Source organism: Lissotriton helveticus, chromosome 2_1 (genome assembly GCF_964261635.1).
Source record: "Lissotriton helveticus chromosome 2_1, aLisHel1.1, whole genome shotgun sequence".
In the NCBI taxonomy this organism is placed as follows: domain Eukaryota; kingdom Metazoa; phylum Chordata; class Amphibia; order Caudata; family Salamandridae; genus Lissotriton; species Lissotriton helveticus.
The window spans coordinates 1,225,361,554-1,225,383,727 of record NC_136059.1 but is presented as its reverse complement, the minus strand read 5'-3'; the positions used below and the strand labels follow the sequence as shown (position 1 = coordinate 1,225,383,727).

The 22,174-nt window shown below is 49.4% G+C and overlaps 1 protein-coding gene across 3 annotated transcripts in view; it reads right to left on the bottom strand.

Moving 5' to 3' along the window:
• LOC144818569 (E3 ISG15--protein ligase HERC5-like) overlaps positions 1 to 22,174 on the bottom strand; it is a 511,308-nt gene that overhangs the window by 29,071 nt on the left and 460,063 nt on the right. The gene's annotated exons all lie outside the window — the stretch shown is intronic.

Genomic DNA, 22,174 nt, shown 5'->3' with positions numbered 1-22,174 from the left:
AGTTGAGACGCCCAATAATAGCGACGGATATCAGGCAAGGCAATTCCACCATCGTACCACGGGAGCGACAATTTAGCAATGGCGATCCGGGGCCTACCCCCCCACACCAGTTGTCTCTGTAAACTCTCAACCTCACGGAAGTATGTAGCCGGGACAACGTCAAGTGTGTTTTGCAATGCGTAGAGGAAGCGGGGCAGTGACATCATCTTAAACAATGCCGCTCTACCCAGGGGAGAGAGAGGAAGTTTCCCCCAGGCGACCACATCCGCTCGAAGGCGCTGAAGAGGGGGCAGTAAATTACGGTCGAACCGGAGTGCAGGGCTCAGCGAGATAAAAATGCCTAGATATTTAAAGCCATCCTCTGCAATCGCGATTGGACAGCCGCTTGGCAGAAGGGGGGCGGCACCCGACAGGACGTATATACAGGATTTAGACCAGTTGATGACAAGACCTGAGTTTTTGCGGAAGGAGGTTAGGACATCAAACAGTACAATGAGGGATTTACGGGGTGACGTAAGATAAAGCAGAATATCATCAGCGTAGAGAGATACACGGTCCTCAAACTCCGAGTTCCATCTAATGCCCTTCAGGGACGGTTCCCACCGCAACCAGGCCGCCAGCGGTTCCAAGGCAAGAGCAAACAACAAGGGGGACAGGGGACAGCCCTGTCGCGTCCCTCTGCTCAGTGCAAAGGGCGCAGAGACCCGACCATTGACCACCACCTGGGCCATGGGACCGGCGTAAAGCAATTTGACCCACCGAACGAAGTCCGAACCGAAACCAAACTTAGCAAGAACCGCCCACAAATACGGCCATTCTATTGTATCAAACGCCATTGTAGCATCCAAGGACGCCAAGATGGCGGGCTCACGCAGCGTCTCGGCCCGTGCCAGAACTCCATGCAACCTTCGGAGGTTAAGCGCCGTGTTACGATGCGGTATAAAGCCGGATTGATCAGGGTGAACCAGGTCCCCAATAACGGTCGCCAAACGTGTCGCCAGCAGCTTGGCCAAGATTTTAGGTTCCGCATTAATCAACGAAATGGGTCGAAAAGAGGCGCAGCGATCCCGAGGTTTACCATCCTTGTGGATGACAACAATAGTGGCCAGTCTCTGGTCTGGCGGGAGAAACCCCACCTCCAAAGACTCAAAAAACATAGAGCGCAAATGAGGAGCTAGCGAATCCGGGCGCAGTTTATATAGCTCAATGGGGAGCCCATTAGGGCCCGAGGCCTTGCCGGAGCGGACCGAACGGACAGCGGCGGCAATCTCGTCCACAGTAGGCGGAGCATCCAGAGCATCTCTATCAATATCAGACAATCGGGGAAGTGCAATATCACGCAATAACAGGTGGGAGTCCTGCTCCGATCGATCAGACACCTGGGAGTACACCTCATGGAAATAATCGGCAAAACATGCAACAATATCAACAGGGTCCGTATAACACCCTCCATTCTCCGCAACAATCACAGGGACGACACGACTCGCACTTTCTCTCTTATCCAACCAAGCAAGCAGTTTCCCAGCCTTATCACCCACATCATACAGGCGCCCCTGCTGTTCCCTCCCCATTTCCCTAGCAGCTTCAGTGACCAGAGCTCTGTATTCATGTTGTTTCAATTCCAGTAGATGTAACCCCTCAGTGGTAACCCCAGATTCCAAGCCCTCCTCCAGGGCCGTGACCTCCCCCTCAAGTCGAACCGTCTCAGCACGGTTGGCCAACTTCACGCTACCAATCAATGAGAGGGCCTGGCCACGAATGACAGTCTTGTAAGCTTCCCAAAGTACACCAGGGGAGGAAACAGAGCCCACATTTTCCTCAAAATAACAATCGTGTGCTTTAACCAGCTCATCCCTGACCCTGGGGTCCTTCAAATACCAGGGGTTGATCGGGGCCACGCGGCCCGCCGAACCCTGCCGTGCATCAACCACCAGCCAAAGCGGAGAATGATCCGAAATACCCCGTGCCAGATGTTTAACTTCCCGTATGAGGGATGCATGGGCCGAGGGCAGTAAAACGTGATCTAACCTCGAGAGACTACCATGAGCACCAGAATGATAGGTATATTGCAACTGTCCCGGGTGAAGCAGCCGCCAGCAATCAGTGAGCTCCAACGTCTCCAGGAAGTCGCTCAACCAAGTCTGGGCCCTCGGCAGTGCCCTGGGAGGGTAACGATCATGCATTCCCGAGACCACCGCATTAAAGTCCCCCCCAACCAAGAGCAGACCCTCGGGGAGGCCCAGGATAAGGCCACTCAGATCAGCAAAGGTGGTGGCCTGGAGGCCCGGGGGCACGTACACAGAAAGCAGAATAAGAACCTTCCCCTCCCAGCGCCCCACAATGGCGGCGTATCGTCCTTTATCATCCAAAATGACATCATCAATGGCCAAGGGGAGGGAGGCCCGAACCAGAATGCCCGCCCCCCTAGAGCCCGAGGTGAAACCTGAGTGTGCCACAAGGCGATAACCACGCCTATTCAAAGCGTAGCACTTGTTGCCGAGCAAATGAGTCTCCTGCAGTAAGACAACATCTGGAGTTAAACGTTTCAGCAATTGCAACACCACCCTCCTCTTAATCCCATCCCCCAACCCGTTCACGTTCCAACACAATAACCGAAGTCCCCTACCCCCCATCCCCGTGTCCAGCCCCTCCCCAGCCCCACACCCAGAGCAACTGCAGAAAACAGGAGTGTGCCTTTCCTCCGCCTTGCAAGTAACAAGAAAAGTCAAACAAACAACCCAGCCCCCCAACAATGTCAAAACAACTATACCCCCCACCCCGCACCCCTGCTGAAGACCAAAGAGCCCCATAAACTCGCAGTGTGCCTGTCGCCCAACCACCCAACTAATCTACGAAAAGAAAACCCAGGAGGAGAAAGGACCCGTTCACCCCCCACCCACCCCCAAAAAGACTATTTCTTGCAAACATAAAAAACACAACATAGCACAGTTCAAAGCCAACGGGAAAGGTACGGGGTCAAAGTCAACAGTTACTCTTGCTCCGTCGGGCCACCTTCCGCCCGATCCGACTTGCCAGAGTCCTCAAAAGGTTCATGATCCGTAGGCAGCGTGTCAAGCCAGTCACTCACAACCCCAGGATGGTCGAAGAAAAAAGTACGATCTTTATGCACCACCCGCAGGCGGGCCGGAAAGAGCATGGCATACTTCATAGACCTTTCCCGGAGTCTCTTCTTGACCCCTTGAAACCCCAGCCTCTGTTTCTGGACCTGTTGTGTAAAGTCCGGATAGAAGCTTACAGTAGAGTTCTCAAAGGCAATGGGACCAGACTGCCGCGAAGCCTGCAGGATAGCGTCTCTGTCCCGGAAATGAAAAATCCTCGCAATGATAGGTCGAGGGTTAGCACCCGATTTAGGTGTGCCGCCGGGGATCCTGTGTGCACGTTCGACAGCGAAAAACTTGCTGAGACCCTTGGGCGCCAGGTGATTCAGCACCAGGTCTTCCACCAATAAGTCCGTCGAGGCAGCAGTCGATGATTCCGGGACCCCAATCAGGCGGATGTTATTGCGCCTGGCACGGCTTTCATAGTCCTCTAGGCGCCCAGAGTAATAATCATTGTCTTTCCTCAGATTCCCGACTTCCGCCTGCAAGTCAGAGACGTCGGTGACCAGGCTAGAGGTCTTAAGATCCAAGGATTTGACCTTTTCGTTTGTCTTCGCCAAGTCCGCCCTGATCAGATTGACATCAATCGCCACCGTATCTAGTTTGAGAGTCAAGGCCTCATATTGTTGCCCCAATGAGGCCTTCATACCAGTGATGGCGCCCATGAGATCCCGCAGCGAGGGCTCGTCCTCAATCGATGAGTCCTCCGGCATTGTCGTCGAGGTTTTAGCTGTTGCTCCCGGTGAACCCTTAGCTTGAGTGTACCGGTCCATAATGTTCGTTTGCAGGGCACTCCCTCGAACGCCCGGTTTAGGCCCGCGCTTCCCACCTTCAGGCTTGGTGGCCATCTTGGATCCTGGACCCATACGGGTCGCCTGTTGACGGGTAAAAATAGTGACTGCGGTGGCGAATAGAGGACCAAAAGGGCGAAGATGGCGCCAGTCTCAGATCTGGAAACCGCTACAGGTCGGCAGTAGGAACAGAGAGACCAAGGGTGTAGGAGTGTCCAGCCGCCCACGGAGCCGACAAAGTCAGGTTGAGCTCCGGACAGAAATCGAAACCGAAAGCTATCACCATCCCACGCAAGTCTGGCAGTCCGTTGTTGTTCACTTACTGAACGGCAAGCGAGACAAGATAGCGCGGGGCGTCACCATGGAGCAGGCCAGAAAACTGTGACAGTCTGTAGCTCTGGACCCCGAAGTCCAAAAAAGTTCGTTGAAACAAATAGATGAACAGTAGAACTGTGGCAATAAACACCCGTCGTCTGAACCAGGATAAAGTACAGGATAGTCGATGGAGGTGGCGAGGGTCCGGGAGCCCTGTGCTCACGCGACCATCTTGGGTGTGCGCGAAGCTCCTCCTCCCATTTAGTATGTCTTGTTTCTCAACTTCTCCTCCAAAGCTATGTTTCACTAAAACTGAAGTGGAGGTTGCTATAAAAGGTTCAGCTGCAAACAAAGCCCCCGGTCCAGATGGGGTTCCTTTGGATCTTTATAAGCTAAACCCAGGCATGCGGGCAGAGCTTCTAGCAAATGTTTTTAACTGTGTACTTGAGGGGGGTTTGCCAAAAACTTAGGCTTGTTCAATCATTGTCCCTATTTTTAAAAAAGGACAAAGAAGCGATCCCAAATGCTACCGACCCATATCCTTGTTGGATTCTTCTATGAAGGTTTTGGGCAAAGTTTTATTGGCAAGAATCAACAATTGGTCTCTGAAAAATGACATCTTATCGGATGCCCAGTATGGGTTCCGCTCAGGAAGAGGTACAGAGGACCAGTGTTTAAATCTCCATCTGATAATTTCTAAATACTCTACGGTATCAAAGGGGTCAATCTTTGTTGCATTTATGGACCTGTCCACAGCCTTTGATCTAGTGAACAGAGCGCGGCTGTGGACTATGCTGTTGAAATTGGGTCTTGATCCTCCTCTTGTACATTTTCTGGCTGAACTTCACAAAGACCTAAAGGCATCGATCAGAATGGACCAAGAAGGAAATCGCACAGGCTGGTTCAAATCAAGCAGGGGTGTACGGCAGGGCTGCATCCTTGCCCCCATGTTGTTCACTCTTTATATAAACTCATTGGAGAAAAACCTTTTAACTGCTACCTTGGATACACCGCGTGCAGGGGATACTCGCATTCCCGTTCTCCTGTACGCAGACGATGCTGCACTAATAGCTCGGACACATTTAGGCCTGCAGAGACTTTTAAATGCATTTAGTGAGTTCATGTCCTCACTTGACTTAGTGGTAAACAATTCAAAATCCCATGTTATGGCTTTTGGGGCTGTTAAAAACAATTCCAAATTGTTTTATTGTAATGGTGAAGTGATCACTAATGTCAAAATTTTTACTTATCTTGGTGTGATTTTTGATACAAAGGGTAGTTGGTTACCTCAAATTACAGCCAAGACTAAAGCGGTGAGGAGTTCGACAAATGCTATTTTAAGTTTCTCTAGGAGACTGGGAGGAAAGCCGAGCGGTGCTTTATTAAGCTTGTATAGGGCAAAAACTCTGGCAATAGCCAGGTATGGCGCAGGCTTGTGGGGCTACGTGAATACCGAAATTATTCAAAGGGAGGAAAATAAGTTCCTTCGGGCCTTATTAGGACTCCCTCAATCGACAGCTACATTTTCAGTTCACCAGGAGTTAGGTTTAGGGTATATCACCGATATCCTTTCAATGGCACCTATTCTCTTATGGATTAGGACCTGGATTAATAATAATTTAGGCTTAAACCATAAAATACTGTTGGACTGTTTAAAATTGGAGAAATCCAATAATATTGCTTGGCTGTCATATATCCATAGGTGCTCTTTGGAATTAGGACGCCCAGAGATATTTACTGCTCCCACGGGTCTGAAGAAATCTGATTTAAATTGGGTCAAGATCAATTTCTCGAAACTGAAGACCCTGGAGAGAGAGGATCAGCAACTCATTAAGCCCATGGTTAGAGCTCATTACATAACTATCACCTGCTTAGAGATGCAGCCGTACCTTGCTACAGTGAATACCCCTTTTCATAGGTGGCTTCTAGTAAAATTCCGGTTCAACCAGATTTATATGGTTCTGTGTGACAGCCAGGGTTGGTTTAAGCAGGAGGATGCACCTGTATGTAATTGTGATAATTTTTCGCGGCAGGATAACATGCACCTAATGCTGTGTTGCTATTTTTATAACACGCCCAGACAGAAGTACCTGGTACCCTTATTGAAGGATAAAGCTTTTCTCCAGGCAAAACCAGCCCTCCTATATCTCCAACTGCTGGACTCACCTTTGGTCATGTTTAGCGTGGCAAGCTATCTTGTTGCTGCAGTTAGGACTAGGAGGAGGCGATTGAGAATGTAACATGGGGGTACTCTTTGGAAGATGAAATATGCTCTTTGTATCTGCAATTTTGGCTAATAATTACCTTCTCTTTTTAGCTGTTTTTAAATTGTTTTTAAACCGTGTACATAAATGATAATTCTGTATGTAATTTTTATGACATCAAATTGCCCTTTTCTATTGACTGTAGTATGCTTTTATGATTTTTACCTAAATCGAATAAAGTGGTTTTTGACTTTGACTTTGACTTTGCCACTGGATTCAAGCAAGCCTGGCTGAAGACGGCTGAAATGCCAGAAACCGGTCCTAGGAAGCTTGATTCCGGTCCTGGGAAGGCATGGCTTGGCAGTTCGGGCTGGACTGTTCCCATGAGGCACAGGGTCAGACTGATTTGCATATGGCCATGTCTGAACTGGGGTGGCAGAGTGGGCTAAAGAACGGTGATGGATTAAACCCAGATCTTTTGACTGGGTGTGAGTGTTTGGTTCAGATGCTCCGTCCATCACCACCCCCTTTTGTACCGTCATCGTCGTCCAGCGCCAAAGGGGATGCCGAGGTGGCTAAGGGACGGCGCTGGAATGGCGCCGACTTGACCTCCGACAAGGCAGCGGCCTGTGCGGAGGGACGAGAGGGACCCGGGGAGTGACAAGGAGTCCCCCGCCAGCCTCGACCCATGAGGGGATGAGAGGGGCCCCCGACCCCTGTGGCACTGAGGTGCCGGGTTTTTAGGAACCCGGTGGTGCCAGGGGGTAGCACCCGAGGACCTCTGAGTTCTCCCTTGTTCCGGACCACAGAAACACTGAGTCTTCTAGTTACCGTCAAAGATCAAGTTTTATTGGTAGCTACCAAGTAACACGTGTCCCAGCTGTACACCACACGGAGAGTAGGTTCTCGGGAGACTGTTCGTTTTTACAGAACCAGCCGTCTCCTTATATACAAAAATAATAGCTGCAAGCAAGAATTCCTGAGTTTATGATATGGCTATACACATATTTCTACAATAATACAAAGAGCGGAGTCATGTAAGCAAGCCCATATTTTAGATGTCCAGTTTGTTGATAGATTACCCAGTTAGGCCTGGAACTCCCATCAGATATCGATGAAACCTTAATAAAGAAAGGTACAACCCAGTCATAAAACTGGCCATAAACAAGGAATGTGGACAGGTGCATGTTTGCAGAAAGCATGGTCTGTATGTAGTGAATGGTTTGTGGAATGTTATGTATTGATGCTATCGTATTCGGCCACTGGGCGAGGAGCTGCCCAAACAGGTTTGGCCTAAGGCAATGGAGTCAGTTGGAACAGGTCAGGGGGAAGTCACGAAAAGGTGGACGTGTCCCTTTTGATCAAGCTCGACCTTTAATTGAATTAACATGAGGGCAAGATGCAAGATGGATGCCGTTCACAAAATGGAGTTTAAGGGATGGGGACGGAAACTACGATTTTGGGGTGTTGGCAACCCTCGATTGTGACGCAAATACATAGGAATGATGTCCTAATTATTATCGGTTCATAGATACCAAAATCGTCTGGGTGCGTTGAGGTTTTGTGACACGGGTATTGGACCTCGATATCGGGAAAACACCAGGGTCCGGATTTTTGAGAACCACAGACCCTCCTTTTGCCCTCATATAAGGCAATAACTCATGCTAATCTGAGTCCAAATCGGTATGAAGAAATTCGTGGAGATGTTGCTGTAGCATCATTCTGTTACTCAGCTCGTCCTGTGACACAGGCTTCCGTACACACGAGGTAGCACAGAGGCCACATAGTGCAGGAGCACACTGTATACATAGGCAAAACATGAACAGAAGTGCCAAGGTCATCCCAATGAAGATCAAAATTTTCCATCCCCAGGCAGTGATCAGCTCCCAGAACCACCCCAGCAGGGACCAATCCCCTTTCTCAACGTGAAGGGAACCAGATATTTCGTGTAGTTTGGAGATGGCCTGGTATACTGTCGGTGCGTTATCAGGGATGAATATGCAACAACTGGATTGGATGACTCTACACACACCACCACGATCGGCGAGTATGATGTCTAAGGCAATTCGGTTCTGAAGGGTCATAAGTCGATCCGACTGAAGCTCGGTTGTCAGATTGCCAAGTGCTCCGGCCGTCGTAGTCACGGCGGATTCAACTATCCTCGATAACTGGCGAATATTTCTGCTGTTCACCATAGGCCCCCAAAATGGCAGAAAACCCTTTGCGAAGTCAGCGAATTCCTGACCCGCGATGTCGTCTTTACTCACGACACCCCTAGCTGTCCTTGTCCGATGGTAATCTGCTCTGGCCGTGTAGGTGGGAGGCAGCAGAAATGAGATAAAACATGTACCTGAGAAATCAGGGGGCAACCACGTGTAGGCTTAGTCGTGGCAAACGAAATACGTGCCTTTGGCTGCCAAAAGTATAGGGGAAGTTCGGGAAGTAAATACATATGTTTCCGTGCAAATGCTCTTTCCTAACTGTGCTGTGGGGTCCCAACCAATACCCTGTAAGCATAAGTGACCTCGGTGGGGCACTATCCAAACTGGGCGGGATTTCTTTGCTGCCTGGCTCTTGACCAGGTAAACCCCATGTTCAGTCACGTTCCAACGGGTGTAGGGACTGAGTTCATCTTTGGGCATTGTCAGATATGTGTCGATATCCCTACTCATATTTCTTATCCCTGCAATTAGTGCCTTGTTATTGGAATCGCTCGCAGTGGAACGGGTCGGGTATGGTTCTAGGGCGAATAGGAACATGGTCTGGAAAGCCCACAGAGAACCATAGTAGCTGAATGGCAAAATGAAGTATGGGATCCCCTTATCGGTTGTGTGTGGCATAAGTCCGCATATCCAACAGTTTGATGTGTTTATTACGGACTGGTGTTGGTGTAGGAGCTGAATGAAAGAATTGTTTACAAATTCGAGTCTTCGGGCAGACTCGTGTTCAGGTAGAGGGTGAAAGTAGTGTGGAGAAATAGTGGGAGGAGATGGTGGCTGGGTGTCATTCGAAAAGGTAACTTTAAATACGAATAGAGTATAACCAGTAAAAAACACAAGTATGCTACATAACATTAAAACACATAGTATCAGGAATCTTCTTTTGGACAGTATTGTGCATAACTGTTTTCCGAAGTTCGTGAGTCTGATAGGTCTCTCTACCCTTGGAAACTCCATCCTCTAGTTGCTGCCCGCGGTGGTTGATTGATTCTCCCAGGGAGCGCGCTCTGCTCAGTCCGGGGTAACTCCCGTGGACCAATCAGAACCGTGGACCTAGAACTTCCCAGTTGCACTCCCCAGACTTCAACCGCGACCCTAGCAGCAGAACCGGATGGCGGTTTGAAAAATCAAAAATGAGCTAGTTCCCCTGGGACGAGAGAGCTGAAAAATCAAAAGAATAGTTCTTAGGGGAAAAGGGAAATCACATTAGGTCAATCGTTTATTAGTCTCTTTGTTTAGACCGCAGGTCGTACCATCGTTTCCCAGGTATGGTGTGGTCTTCAAACAGCGTCTCAGGTTCGGTAGTGTCAAATTGCATAGACGGCGACACAAGTCCTTGTAAAATATGATCACTCTCCTTTTCGGTACGAGTTTCTTTCAAACGTGCATCGCTGAAAGGGATGAAGCGAGGTACGGATTCGGTCTCGGAGTCGGCAAGTCCTTTGTTGACCCACTGGTCGTATGGAAGGGGTAGAGGGACCCGTTTGCAGTGGGTCCCATGTACCCAGTTCTTCTTGCCTTCCACCCGAACAGCAGATCTCGTTGAAAGCAGCACTAGGTGCGGTCCGGTCCACCTCGGCTGTCCGTTGTTGGTGCGCTGGAAATTTCGCACCAAAATCCACGAGCCGGGCTCGATGAGGTGACCTGGATCGTCAGAGGCTGGTGGAGAGGAACTGTGAACCTGTTGGTGTAAAACACGCAATTTAGTTGTCAATTCGCACAAATAGTCAAGTAGTACGGGGTGTTCTATCTCACTTAGTTTCTTGGGTCTTGGCACGCCCCAGACGTTGGCTGGGCGGCCAAACACGATCTCATGGGGGCTAAGTCCTAATCTGGAGTGGACAGTCATCCTGGTTGACAAAAGCGCTATAGGCAGGGCGTCAGGCCATTTAAGACCTGTACTGGCTTGGATCTTGGCTAGTTTGAGTTTTAGAGTGCCATTGTAGCACTCTACTAATCCAGCTGATTGGGGGTGATTTGCAGCGTGGAATTTTTGGTGGATGCCTAAACACTCACACACTCTCTTCATCACGCATCCTACGAATTCACTTCCGTTATCACTCCAGACAATTCTAGGCATACCGAACCTCGGAAAGAACTCTTTGACGAGTGCTTTGGCAGTTGATAAAGCGGTATTGTCCTTAAGGGGGTACGCTTCCACCCACCTTGAAAAGGCGCAGACAACAACGAGCACATACTTTAGGTTGTTGCACCTCTCCATGTGGATGAAGTTGAGCTGTAAAACCTCGAACGGGTACGTTGGAGGCGCAAAATGACCAGCTGGAGTTGGGGTTCCCCTACCGGGATTGTACTTCAAACACACCATACACTTTTTAACCACATTCTTTGCATATTTTGGGATATTGCTATTCTGCCATACTGGGGCCAATAGTTTACAGATTCCTTTCGAACTGATGTGCGCAATTCCGTGAGCCATCGTTACTACTGCAAGTACGTATGCATTAGGTAATAGCCATCGCTGGTGTTCTGATAGTTCGACCCAACAACCATTCGCATCCAATCTACCTGTGCTTTCTCTCCATTCATTCACCTCGTTCTCAGTGGCCTCGGCTTGTATCGATTTTACGCTTTCAATGGTGTCCTCACACATTCCCACATCAGCAGTCCATCTAGCGGGACCCATAACATACATCCGACTCATTGTGTTCCTTGCAGTTTCTTTCGCAACCTCATCTGCCAATGCATTTCCGCGGCCAACATCATCCTGAATCTTTTTGTGTGCACTGCATTTTATAATGGCGACTTGTAGGGGCAAGGTGAGTGACTCAAGGAGCTCATTAACTAGCTGGCCATGTTGTATCTTTGCACCATGGGACGTAAGGAACCCACGTTCACGCCACAATCTCCCAAAACTGTGAGCCACACCAAAGGCATATTGGCTGTCAGTGTACACATTCACTCGCTTTCCTTTCGCCAACACACATGCTCTAGTAAGCGCAATCAGCTCTGCAGCTTGTGCAGAATTGTGGGAAATGCGTGCAGTCTCTACAATGGTGTGTAATGTCGTTACGGCGTATGCTGTGGTCGTATCACCATTCGGCAACTTGAAACATGAACCATCAACCCATAAAGTATCATTGCATTCGGGAAGGGGAGTGTCCTGTAAGTCTACTCTCCCTTTTGTCTCTTCTTCTGTCCTGAAACAGCAGTCATGTTTGTCAATCTTGTCTGTCTCTGTCGGGATGGGTAATAACGTAGCGGGGTTGAGTGTATCACACCTCTTTATGTGGATGTGACTTGCTAGCAGGGTAAATTCGTAACTGGATAGTCGAGCGCTAGTAAGATGTTGTGTCTTGGTCCTATTTAGCAAAATGTCAACTGCATGCGGAACCATAACGATCAGAGTGTTATTCATGACTAATCCAGCAGACTGTCGAATGCAGACAGCTGCTGCGGCGGTTGCTCTTAGACAACTTGGCAGTGCCTTAGCCACTGGATCCAGAGTTGCCGAAAAATACGCGCATGGGCGCTGTTTGTCCCCAAAGTGTTGCGTTAAGACTGATAATGCACAACCTTCCTTTTCGTGGACATACAATGTAAAAGGCTTACTGTAGTTGGGGTTTCCCAACACAGGGGCCGAACACAATGCATCACGCAACTCGTGGAAACTCGTCTGACAATCTTCAGACCAAGGCATAGGATTAGGCGTGTCTTTGCGGAGTAGTGCCAGCAAGGGCTTGGCTAGTAGTGAGAAATTCGGTATCCATTGTCTACAGTACGATGTAATGCCCAAGAAGGCTCGAACCTCTCTCTGTGTCCTTGGGGCACTTAGTTCTGTAATTGCCTGTATTCTTTCTGGTGTCAGTCTCCTTCCCTCCTTCGATAAGATGTGACCTAGGTAGGTTACTTCTTGTCGGCAAAATTGCAGCTTTGAAAGGGAGACTTTGTGCTTCATGTCACATAAGTGACGCAATAGTAACAACGTGGCTTGTTTGCAAATCTCCTCAGTGTCTGTGGCGATCAGTAGATCGTCTACGTACTGGATCAAAGTTGACCCATCTGGCAGCACAATTGTGTCTAGTTGTGTTTTCAGTGCCTGACTGAATATAGATGGGCTTTCGCAGTAGCCTTGAGGAGCGCATTTGAAGCGGAAGCTTCGTCCTCCTAAATTGAAGCCGAAAAGGTCTCTACTCTCTTCGGCGATCGGGATGCTGAAGAAAGCGTTCTTCAGGTCAATCATCGAGAACCAGTCTGCTGAAGCTGGAACCATTGTCAATAAAGCAGTAATGTCGGGGACAACTGGAAACTGTAGGATAACTACCTTATTTACCTCTCTGAGGTCAATCACAAACCTATACACAGGGGGCTGTGAAGGATCAGTACGTTTTAAGACCGGTAAAACTGGACTGTTACAAACGTTCTCTGTTGTTTCTTCAATAACATCTTTATCGATCAAATCATAAATGATCGTTAACAACGCCTTCTCGCATTCGTTAGATATTTTGTATTGGGGAATACGTGGCAATCCGACGTTGGCTTTCAAAGTTATGACATACGGTGCTATCTCCAAACGACCTACGTCATTGGAACCATTAGCCCACAGTATATCAGGAAGTGATGACAATTCGGTTGGAATACCTTCTTTCGACAAATACATTGGAGAAATGATTTTTTCCCTAAGGTAAGTTGTACTCCCGAGGGAGAACAGTACAAAGTCGCATACAACCTTTTTAGCAAATCCAATCCTAACAAATTTTCACCGCAACCTGTTGTAAGAATGAGGGGTGCTTCCAATTTACAGGGGCCAACAGAAAGGGGTATAGGACTAGAGATCGGGTTTCTAACAGGGGCGCCAGAGAAGCCTACTGAGACATTCATTTCGCCAGACAAAGGTGCGCCAGGAAGTTTTGAGTGCATAATAGAACTTTTTGTAGCACCAGTATCCAGCAGAAATGGCTCTGACACTCCTGAGGTAATTACCTCGACATAAGGTCCATCCTGGTCTACTGGAACTGAAACAACTCCCTCTCTTTGTCCATGGCTGTCCTAGCGATCGTTACCCTCATTGTCGTGTTCGGTGTAATAGTCGTCAGCATAGTACTGAGCTGACCTAGACGATGCGTTATTCTGTTGGTCAAAGCTATTCATGGAATTCTGAGGCGGAAAAGAAACTGTGTTCTGGGAGAAATTTCCACGGCCCTTACCTCTGGGGGCATGTTGAACACCTCTCCCTCTTACACCTGAAACACCGTTTAAGCGTCGCGCAAGAGCCGGACAATTACTCTTAAAATGACCCTCTTCCTTGCAATACGCACATTGATTCGGGCCATACGGAACACGCTGGTGGGAAGACTCGTTTCCTTGCGCGTCTCTAGAATACTGCTTATTCTGTTGATAATTGGGCTGGCTAGCCATACGAGGCGGATAGGCCTGTTGGAGAAGAACTTTAGTTTTTAAATCTTTCGTCTTTTTGTCTGCCTTGTCTAGCTCGTCTTTGCGCCTGTTTTCGTAGTACTGAGCTGTTGCTAGAATCTGCGCTGACGTAGAGACAGCCCAAGCACTCTCTGAATCTTTTAGTTTAGCACACAGTTCGGGAAGCAGATTGTGTACAAACTTGTCTACAAACAATCTTTGGCCACCCTCGGTAGCCATATCCTGACCACTATGGTCAGTGAAAGTTTCCTCAAATCTCGTGAAAAAGTCAGACACATTCTCGTCTTTCTTCTGCTTGCACGCGGATAGCTTGTCCCAGTTTACGCGTACTTCAGGCATACTTCTCTTCATGTACGCAATAATTCTACCGGGAAGTTTAGCTATTAACGGCTCAGGCTTGAAACCACCGACTTGTCTAGCATCTGTAGTCGCAATGTTCGCCCACGAGTCACCTAATTCTTGGTCATGATCTGTATGACGTATCTTACTCCATAAAGGATGTGGAACAACGTTCCCAAACAACATGTCTATATCCGCTAAATTCATTATACATGAGCTGGCAGTTTGGGACAACTCCTTATAATACCCAGTCGGGTTTTTACGGGGATCGGGTAGTGTATGCTTGAGTGCTAAAACTTCGGATCTTTTCCAGGGGACATGTACCCATACACGCTGGAAATGAGGCAGAACCGGTGGAACTGCAGTTGCATCACCTTCCCTCCAGACCGGAGGAACCTCTCTCATGGGGTACTGTCTCGCTCTTTTCCTGCTGGATGTACCACTGTCAGAGGATGACCCAGAATTACCACCCGTACTTCTATGTGATAATAATATCTCAACTGCTTTTTCAACGTCGGGACCAACTATCATACCCTCCCCAAATTTAAATCGTACACTACAAAACTCTTGCTCGTTGGTCTTCTGACCATTATCTACCAAATCCTCACACAGGAAAACACACATCTGCTCAAAGACGTATCTTTGCGTTGGTTCATCCCATTGACGGAAAACGTTCATGACAGACTCTACATCATATCTTGCTGTGTCCATAGCCCAATTTCGTGCTAACTTATTCAATGATTCCCTTTCCTGATAATCGGGCATTTGGCTTCGTAATTGTCTTCGTTCCGTGTTAGGGGTCGTTTTAGGCGACCGAAAAATTGGTGAAGGAAAGTTAGTAACAATGCTGGCCATTTTATGCCAGACGGAAGGTGAAAGTGGGGGAATAACTGGTGGTAGAACAGAGTCACGCAAAGTAGAAACAGAAATGTTCGTAGAACGAGTATCAGAGAGACTAGAAGGCGTGCTAGGCGAAATTTTAGAAGGAACAGTAGGAGAAGTAGATGTGATCGGTGAGCCTTGAGGAGGCTGCGCCAGAGAAACAGGAGCCAGCTGAAGAGTAGCCGGTGAGTGCGGTAAAGGAGCCTGTATAACAGCTACCAGAGGTGCAACTAAAGGTTGCGGAGGTGCTGTGGCATTTTGTGCATAGGGTGGTGGAGAACTTAGCAAACGAGCCATTAATGGATCTTTCTCACGCTCTTTTACTGTCTCTCGCTGAAGAGATGGCAAAACGGGATAGCATTTATCTATTGCCATTTTACGTTGCCTGTGCAACTGCTCACTTATTCGATCCTCTTCGTTGTCTTTAAATTTTATCGCGGCTTGCATTACTGAAATACCTCTTTCCCTCTTATTCTTCTTTTCTAATTTAATTTCCTTCTGTTTGGCCTCTTTACGCCATAAGCGGAAAGAGTCAAACATCGCCGGTCGGGCTTTCTTCTTGAATAGTTTGACCTCTAGGTTATCTAAAACTTCTGAGTCGAAACTACCATATTGGGGCCATTTTAAAACACCATCCTTGCGGGTGTATTTTATCCATACTTCGTTATATGTTATAGGACCTACGCCGTGCTTTACATAGAGCTCATACGTTGGAGTTCCAATTGGAGGAACCGGACAAGATTCCTCCAATCGGGAGTCCTTACTACAACCAAGACAAAACAAGTTTCCAAGTCTGCTAAAACCAGGCATCTTCGCTCACTAGTCTAGCTTCAAACTTCAAAGGATTATCTGTTACGATATATCTCGTGAATACACGAGTCCTTCGGGTTTGGGGCTTGCAAGTACCAAATCAAAGCGTATCTCAAGGATACCAAAAACTAAGGACAAACTAAGGACTGGGAGACGCTCCACTTATACTTAACTGAAGTATTTGAAGATCTGTGACGTCGCTAGAAGACTCGTCTATCGTTTCGCTCTACCAAGGATCACTGGGTCTAAAACAAGGCGATAGTCAGGGCAGCAGTCCTTCGTAGCCGTCGGGACGCGGGGAACCTCGCAGCAAAGACCTTCGGAACCACGTCGACATACAGGGGTCGCTGAAGTGGCTGGCCGTCCTCCGGAATTTTCACACAAAGCTCCTCACGAACATCTGGCTTGGACCGTCACCGCTTGATATCGCCCCGAGTTGGGCACCAACTGAGGTGCCGGGTTTTTAGGAACCCGGTGGTGCCAGGGGGTAGCACCCGAGGACCTCTGAGTTCTCCCTTGTTCCGGACCACAGAAACACTGAGTCTTCTAGTTACCGTCAAAGATCAAGTTTTATTGGTAGCTACCAAGTAACACGTGTCCCAGAAGTACACCACACGGAGAGTAGGTTCTCGGGAGACTGTTCGTTTTTACAGAACCAGCCGTCTCCTTATATACAAAAATAATAGCTGCAAGCAAGAATTCCTGAGTTTATGATATGGCTATACACATATTTCTACAATAATACAAAGAGCGGAGTCATGTAAGCAAGCCCATATTTTAGATGTCCAGTTTGTTGATAGATTACCCATAGGCCTGGAACTCCCATCAGATATCGATGAAACCTTAATAAAGAAAGGTACAACCCAGTCATAAAACTGGCCATAAACAAGGAATGTGGACAGGTGCATGTTTGCAGAAAGCATGGTCTGTATGTAGTGAATGGTTTGTGGAATGTTATGTATTGATGCTACCGTATTCGGCCACTGGGCGAGGAGCTGCCCAAACAGGTTTGGCCTAAGGCAATGGAGTCAGTTGGGACAGGTCAGGGGGAAGTCACGAAAAGGTGGACGTGTCCCGTTTGATCAAGCTCGACCTTTAATTGACTTAACATGAGGGCAAGATGCAAGATGGATGCCGTTCACAAAATGGAGTTTAAGGGATGGGGACGGAAACTACGATTTTGGGGTGTTGGCAACCCTCGATTGTGACGCAAATACATAGGAATGATGTCCTAATTATTATCGGTTCATAGATACCAAAATCGTCTGGGTGCGATGAGGTTTTGTGACACGGGTATTGGACCTCGATATCGGGAAAACACCAGGGTCCGGATTTTTGAGAACCACAGCACTGCCAAGGCCGACTCGAACTCTGACAAGGCAACCGCCTGCGTGGAGGGACAAGAGGGGCCCTGGGAGGGACGAGGGGACCCCCGCCAGCCTCGACCCATGATGGGACGGGGGGGTCCTTCGACCCCTGTTGTGCCGCCAGGGCCAGCGGCTGCCGGCGCCGTAGCGGCGTCACCTCACCCCCAGACAAGATCGCCGCCTGTCCATAGGGCCGAGAGGGGCTCGGGATGCGACCCGAGCCCCAGCGACCTCCCGCGACACCACAGGGACTCCCGCAGGAGTTTGCGGCGAAGCAGAGGTGCCGTGGTCCGACGGAGGGAACCTCGAAGGCCCGCACCCCAACGGCACTACATCCTCCGAGCCTGGATCCGAGTTAGTCGGCGCCTGGGCCGGAGCCAGCGGCGACGCCACGGAGGGCCCCGCACACTGCAAGGGATCCGCTGACGTCCAAGGAGTGGAAGGAGGAGGAGAAGCCAGCGAGGCCTGCAAAGCCGCCGCATATGTCTCCATCTGGGCTCTCGATGCCCCCTCACCGGGAAACGGTGGATAGGGGGACGATACGCAGGGTTGCATCACCGGGCCGGAAACCAGCCCTCTGGGACAAACTGCGACACTTACCAGCAGGTGAGCGACGCTCTTGCGGCTTAGGAGAAGAATGAGGACGATGACGACAATGGCGGCTTCGAAAACCTTCTGCAGAAGCTGATCGAGGTGACAAAGCCGATCTGGACTTGCGAGCCGAGAGAAGGTTCATCCGGCGCTCCCGCCGCGACTTCGGCTTCAGCTGTTGGCATGCCTCGCAATCAGTGGAGCCGTGATCTTCCCCCAAGGACCACATGCAAATGAGATGAGGGTCCATCGCCGACATTAAGCGTCCACAAGATGAGCACGTTTTAAAGCCCGAAAGCATCCGCACACTGTTCCCACAAACACACACAAAAGGGAAAGGCCTAAACAGGCCAGAGCACGAACCGGATCCGCGTTGCACGTGAAAAAAGAAAGAACTGAGGTAGGCGCGCCGAGGTGGGACTTATGTGACCTTGCTGACATCACGTACGCGTACGACGCCTGGTATAGCTTTTTAAGCTGCTCCCAAACATGATCCGGGAAAAACACCATCACGTAACCACACGTGGCGGTATATGGTAACAGACCTGGCCATAGTACGACCCACTGTGTCTGTGGTGTCCATGGCAGACCGAATTGAAAAGTGCGCCATATCATGGCCATCACTGATTAGGTGGGCCAGATCGGTACAAGAGATCCCCGGCAAGGAGAGGAGGAGACGGTCAACAGCATCCCAAAGGGCAAATGTAGCCCGAGCAAATACACACAACGTGTTGAGGGACCGGCGTCCCAAGCTGGTGGATGCAAACACAATGCAGCCATATGACTCCAACCACAGAGACTCCTGAGTGGGCACCCTGGTGGAGAATATCCAGCAAAAGCTCAGACGGACTAGAGACTAAGGGCGGCCCCATCATTAAAATGTCTGCAGCCCTACAAACAGCCTTGACGAACGTTCACTAGCCTCCGTGGCCCCGCGAGGCGGTGAAAGCAAGTCATCAGTAGGTGATGTACGCAAGCTAAACCGGCCAGAGGCTGAGCAGCAGGATGAGTAGGCCAATGCTCCACTGGCCCCTGCCCTGGAGGGCAGTGAAATGACTCAGGGGGTGGTGAACCCACCGGGACCACATCCCCCACCACTAAAGTTGGAGACGGTACAGGCGTCGATCGGTGTCAAGGCGACGCCGAGCCGGCGTCGGAGACCTCTGAAAAGGCCCCGACTGGCAGAGTGGAGCAAGCCTCGGCAACCTCCGAAAAGCCTCGACCATCCGAGTCGAGCCCACGACCTCCAAAACGTTCTGGACCCCTTGAGTGGAGCCGGCGCCGGCAACCTCCGAAGAGGCCTCGACTCCTAGATTCGAGCCGGCGTCGGCGACCTCCGAAAAGGTCCCGACCGTCCGAGTCAAGACGGCGTCGGCAACCTCTGAAAAGGCCTCGACCGCTCGGAGTCGGACCGGAGTTGACTCATCATTCCCAGAGGGGGAGAGAGAGTATGCCAAAGCGGTGACATGCACCACGCCGCAGCCACCTCCAGCGAGCCCGCAGGGAGCCTTGGAAAGCTGAGCAACAGCGCTATGGAAGAGCTAAACATTGTGGAATGCCCCTCCGGGCTGTGTCCCGATGTTGCGGAGACTCTGGTGTTAGAGTCAAGGCACTCGGTTGGAGCCGAGGGTAAACCTGTCGGTGGTGTCCCAACCTGAGTCCCTACCCCTCCATGGGGCCCGGAGGCGCGCAAGGGAGGGGGGCAAATGCTTACCTGCGACGACTCTAGTGACTGCGTCAATGCACTCGGTTGGAGCCGAGGGTAAACCCACCGGCGGTGTCCCAACCTGAGTCACTACGCCCCCTGTGGGGCCCGGAGGCGGCCAGGGAGGGGGGGGGGGGGGCATGCTTGCCCGAGGTAGGTGAAGGACGGCGATGGCTCCGGGACCGGCCCCACCGCGTGGACAACTCCGCTGGAGAAGAAGACCTCAGCTCCATGTGCCAAACGGCGCACTCCACAGAGTTATGGTACACTCCCAAGCACCATATACAGAGTTTGTGAGGGTCCGTAGCTGGCATCTGTCGTGAGTAGGACCGGCACGGTTTGAAGCTCACAAAGGGCATTGAACTCACTGTTCCTGGACGCGAAAGGCGTCGAAAAGGCCTGTAATAAACAATAACAGGCCTGAGGTATTACTTTCCTGGATCCGTGTTAGGACGGGGACAAGAAGAAAACTGACGTCAGCACGCCGGGAGGGGCTTATATGGCTCCATTGACGTCACTTCCGTGTACAATGTCAGAACGGAGCAGGGGTATTGCTGGTGAAAAAAGATTTTCCAGATCCAGTCTTGCGCCTGGAGAGATATTCTAAGTTAAGGAATCTGCTTCTAGATGTCTCTATCAGATAAAACTTTTGCCATTAAGGCCATTAAAACAACCATTGACAAAGGCAAAAGGTTGCGCCTATGTGAGAGCTACTAGCTTTGCCAATGTCCTTTAGCCTTATTGTAAAGCAGTGTGGCTGGTGTGCCGCATGGCCAAAAGTGATTTTAAAAAGTGCTATGATGTGGCTATTACTGGTTGCATCATAGCATTTTTTAGGTCGAGCCTGGGCAGTGCATGCTCTGCTCTGCGAGTCATGCTGTAGTCGAGCATGGACTTGAAGCCCCGCCCACTCACCGCCTGTATTTGTCATTGGCTTGTGTCATTGTCCTTCATAAATGCTGACTTCTGATTCATTAAAAGGCTTGCTAGTCCCTCCATAGCACTGCCTTGTCTTCATTTGTAACCGCCCATGAAGACTGTCCCTTTTACTTCGGTTGTTGCACGGTAGGTCGTATTCTGTAGTGCTACGCAAACAAATGATGGACGGAATGCTGAATAAATCATACATTCACCCCCAGTTAAGATATCCGGGTTAAATCCATCTTTCTTTTGCTCTCCATGCCACCCCAGTTTAGACCTAGCCATATGCAAATCAGTCTTGACCAAGTGCCTCATGGGAACAGTCCAGACTGAACTGTCAAACCAGGTCCTCCCTTGACCGGAAACAAGCTTCCTGGGACCGATTTCCGGGTATTACCCTTCATCAGCCAGGCTAGCTAGAATACAGTGGCACAGTGAGCAAGGGACCCACGGCTGGGAATACCCATCCCACCTAGGGTGAAAAAGTGCTACGCAAACAAATGATGGACGGAATACTAAATAAATCATACATTCACCCCCAGTCAAGAGATCTGGGTTGAATCCATCTTTATTTTGCTCACCATGCCCCTAGCCCCAAGACCTAGCCATATGCAAATCAGTCTTGACCGTGTGCCTCATGGGAACAGTCCAGCCCGAACTGCCAAGCCAGGTCCTCCCAGTCTGAACTGAGATGTCTGAAAAGATTCGGTGCTCCATCCATTATCTCCTTGTGTTTGCTTTATTTAGACTGCAAGCAGTATTTACTTTAATACATTTCTCCTACTGCAGGCACGATGTGTTTTTCTGCAGCATTCAGCGCATCATGCACGCTTTCACTTTCCAAACATCTTGGGACAATGGCGGCCACTTCTTTGAAATACAATAGGTCTCGCATTTACAAGAGTTTGTGCTATTGGCAAACGACAATGTCTTCTATTTATGTGTTAATTATCAAAACAGATAAATAAAAAGCATTGGCATTTACAAAGCCAGTACCTTAAACTCTCGCAAATGCGAGACCTATTGCATTGCAAATGCTTGTTTCCTTTAGTTGAAAAATGTGAACCCCAGTCAATATAAGAGATTATTTTGTAAGCTTGCAGATTGTTTAGGAGTCTAGTCTAGTTTAGTTGCCTGTGTGGCTCCCAGCAGCCACTGTCCCTAGGTGAAATGCAATGGATGCTCAGAAATACTGCTGGCTTTGCAATTCTAATGCTCCAGTCATTTTTGTTACTGGCTAAATGGAATTATTAGGGACCTAATAAAGAGGTCCTTAATGAGCTACTTGTTCAGTATGGGTTAGAGTTCTGTCCTCTGTTGCATAGGCATCATCACTGCTTAATTTGAGCCGGTTATTGCAGGTGTGGACCGGCACTTATTTTTCCTCAACAAACTTTGATTTAGAGAGAGGGAAAAACACACAAGGGAAAAAGAAGGAGGAAGCGAAAGATGGAAAACAGTGGCAATGGGAGAAAGCAGGGATGAAAAAGAACCTGCAAGAGTGAGATAAAGGTGCA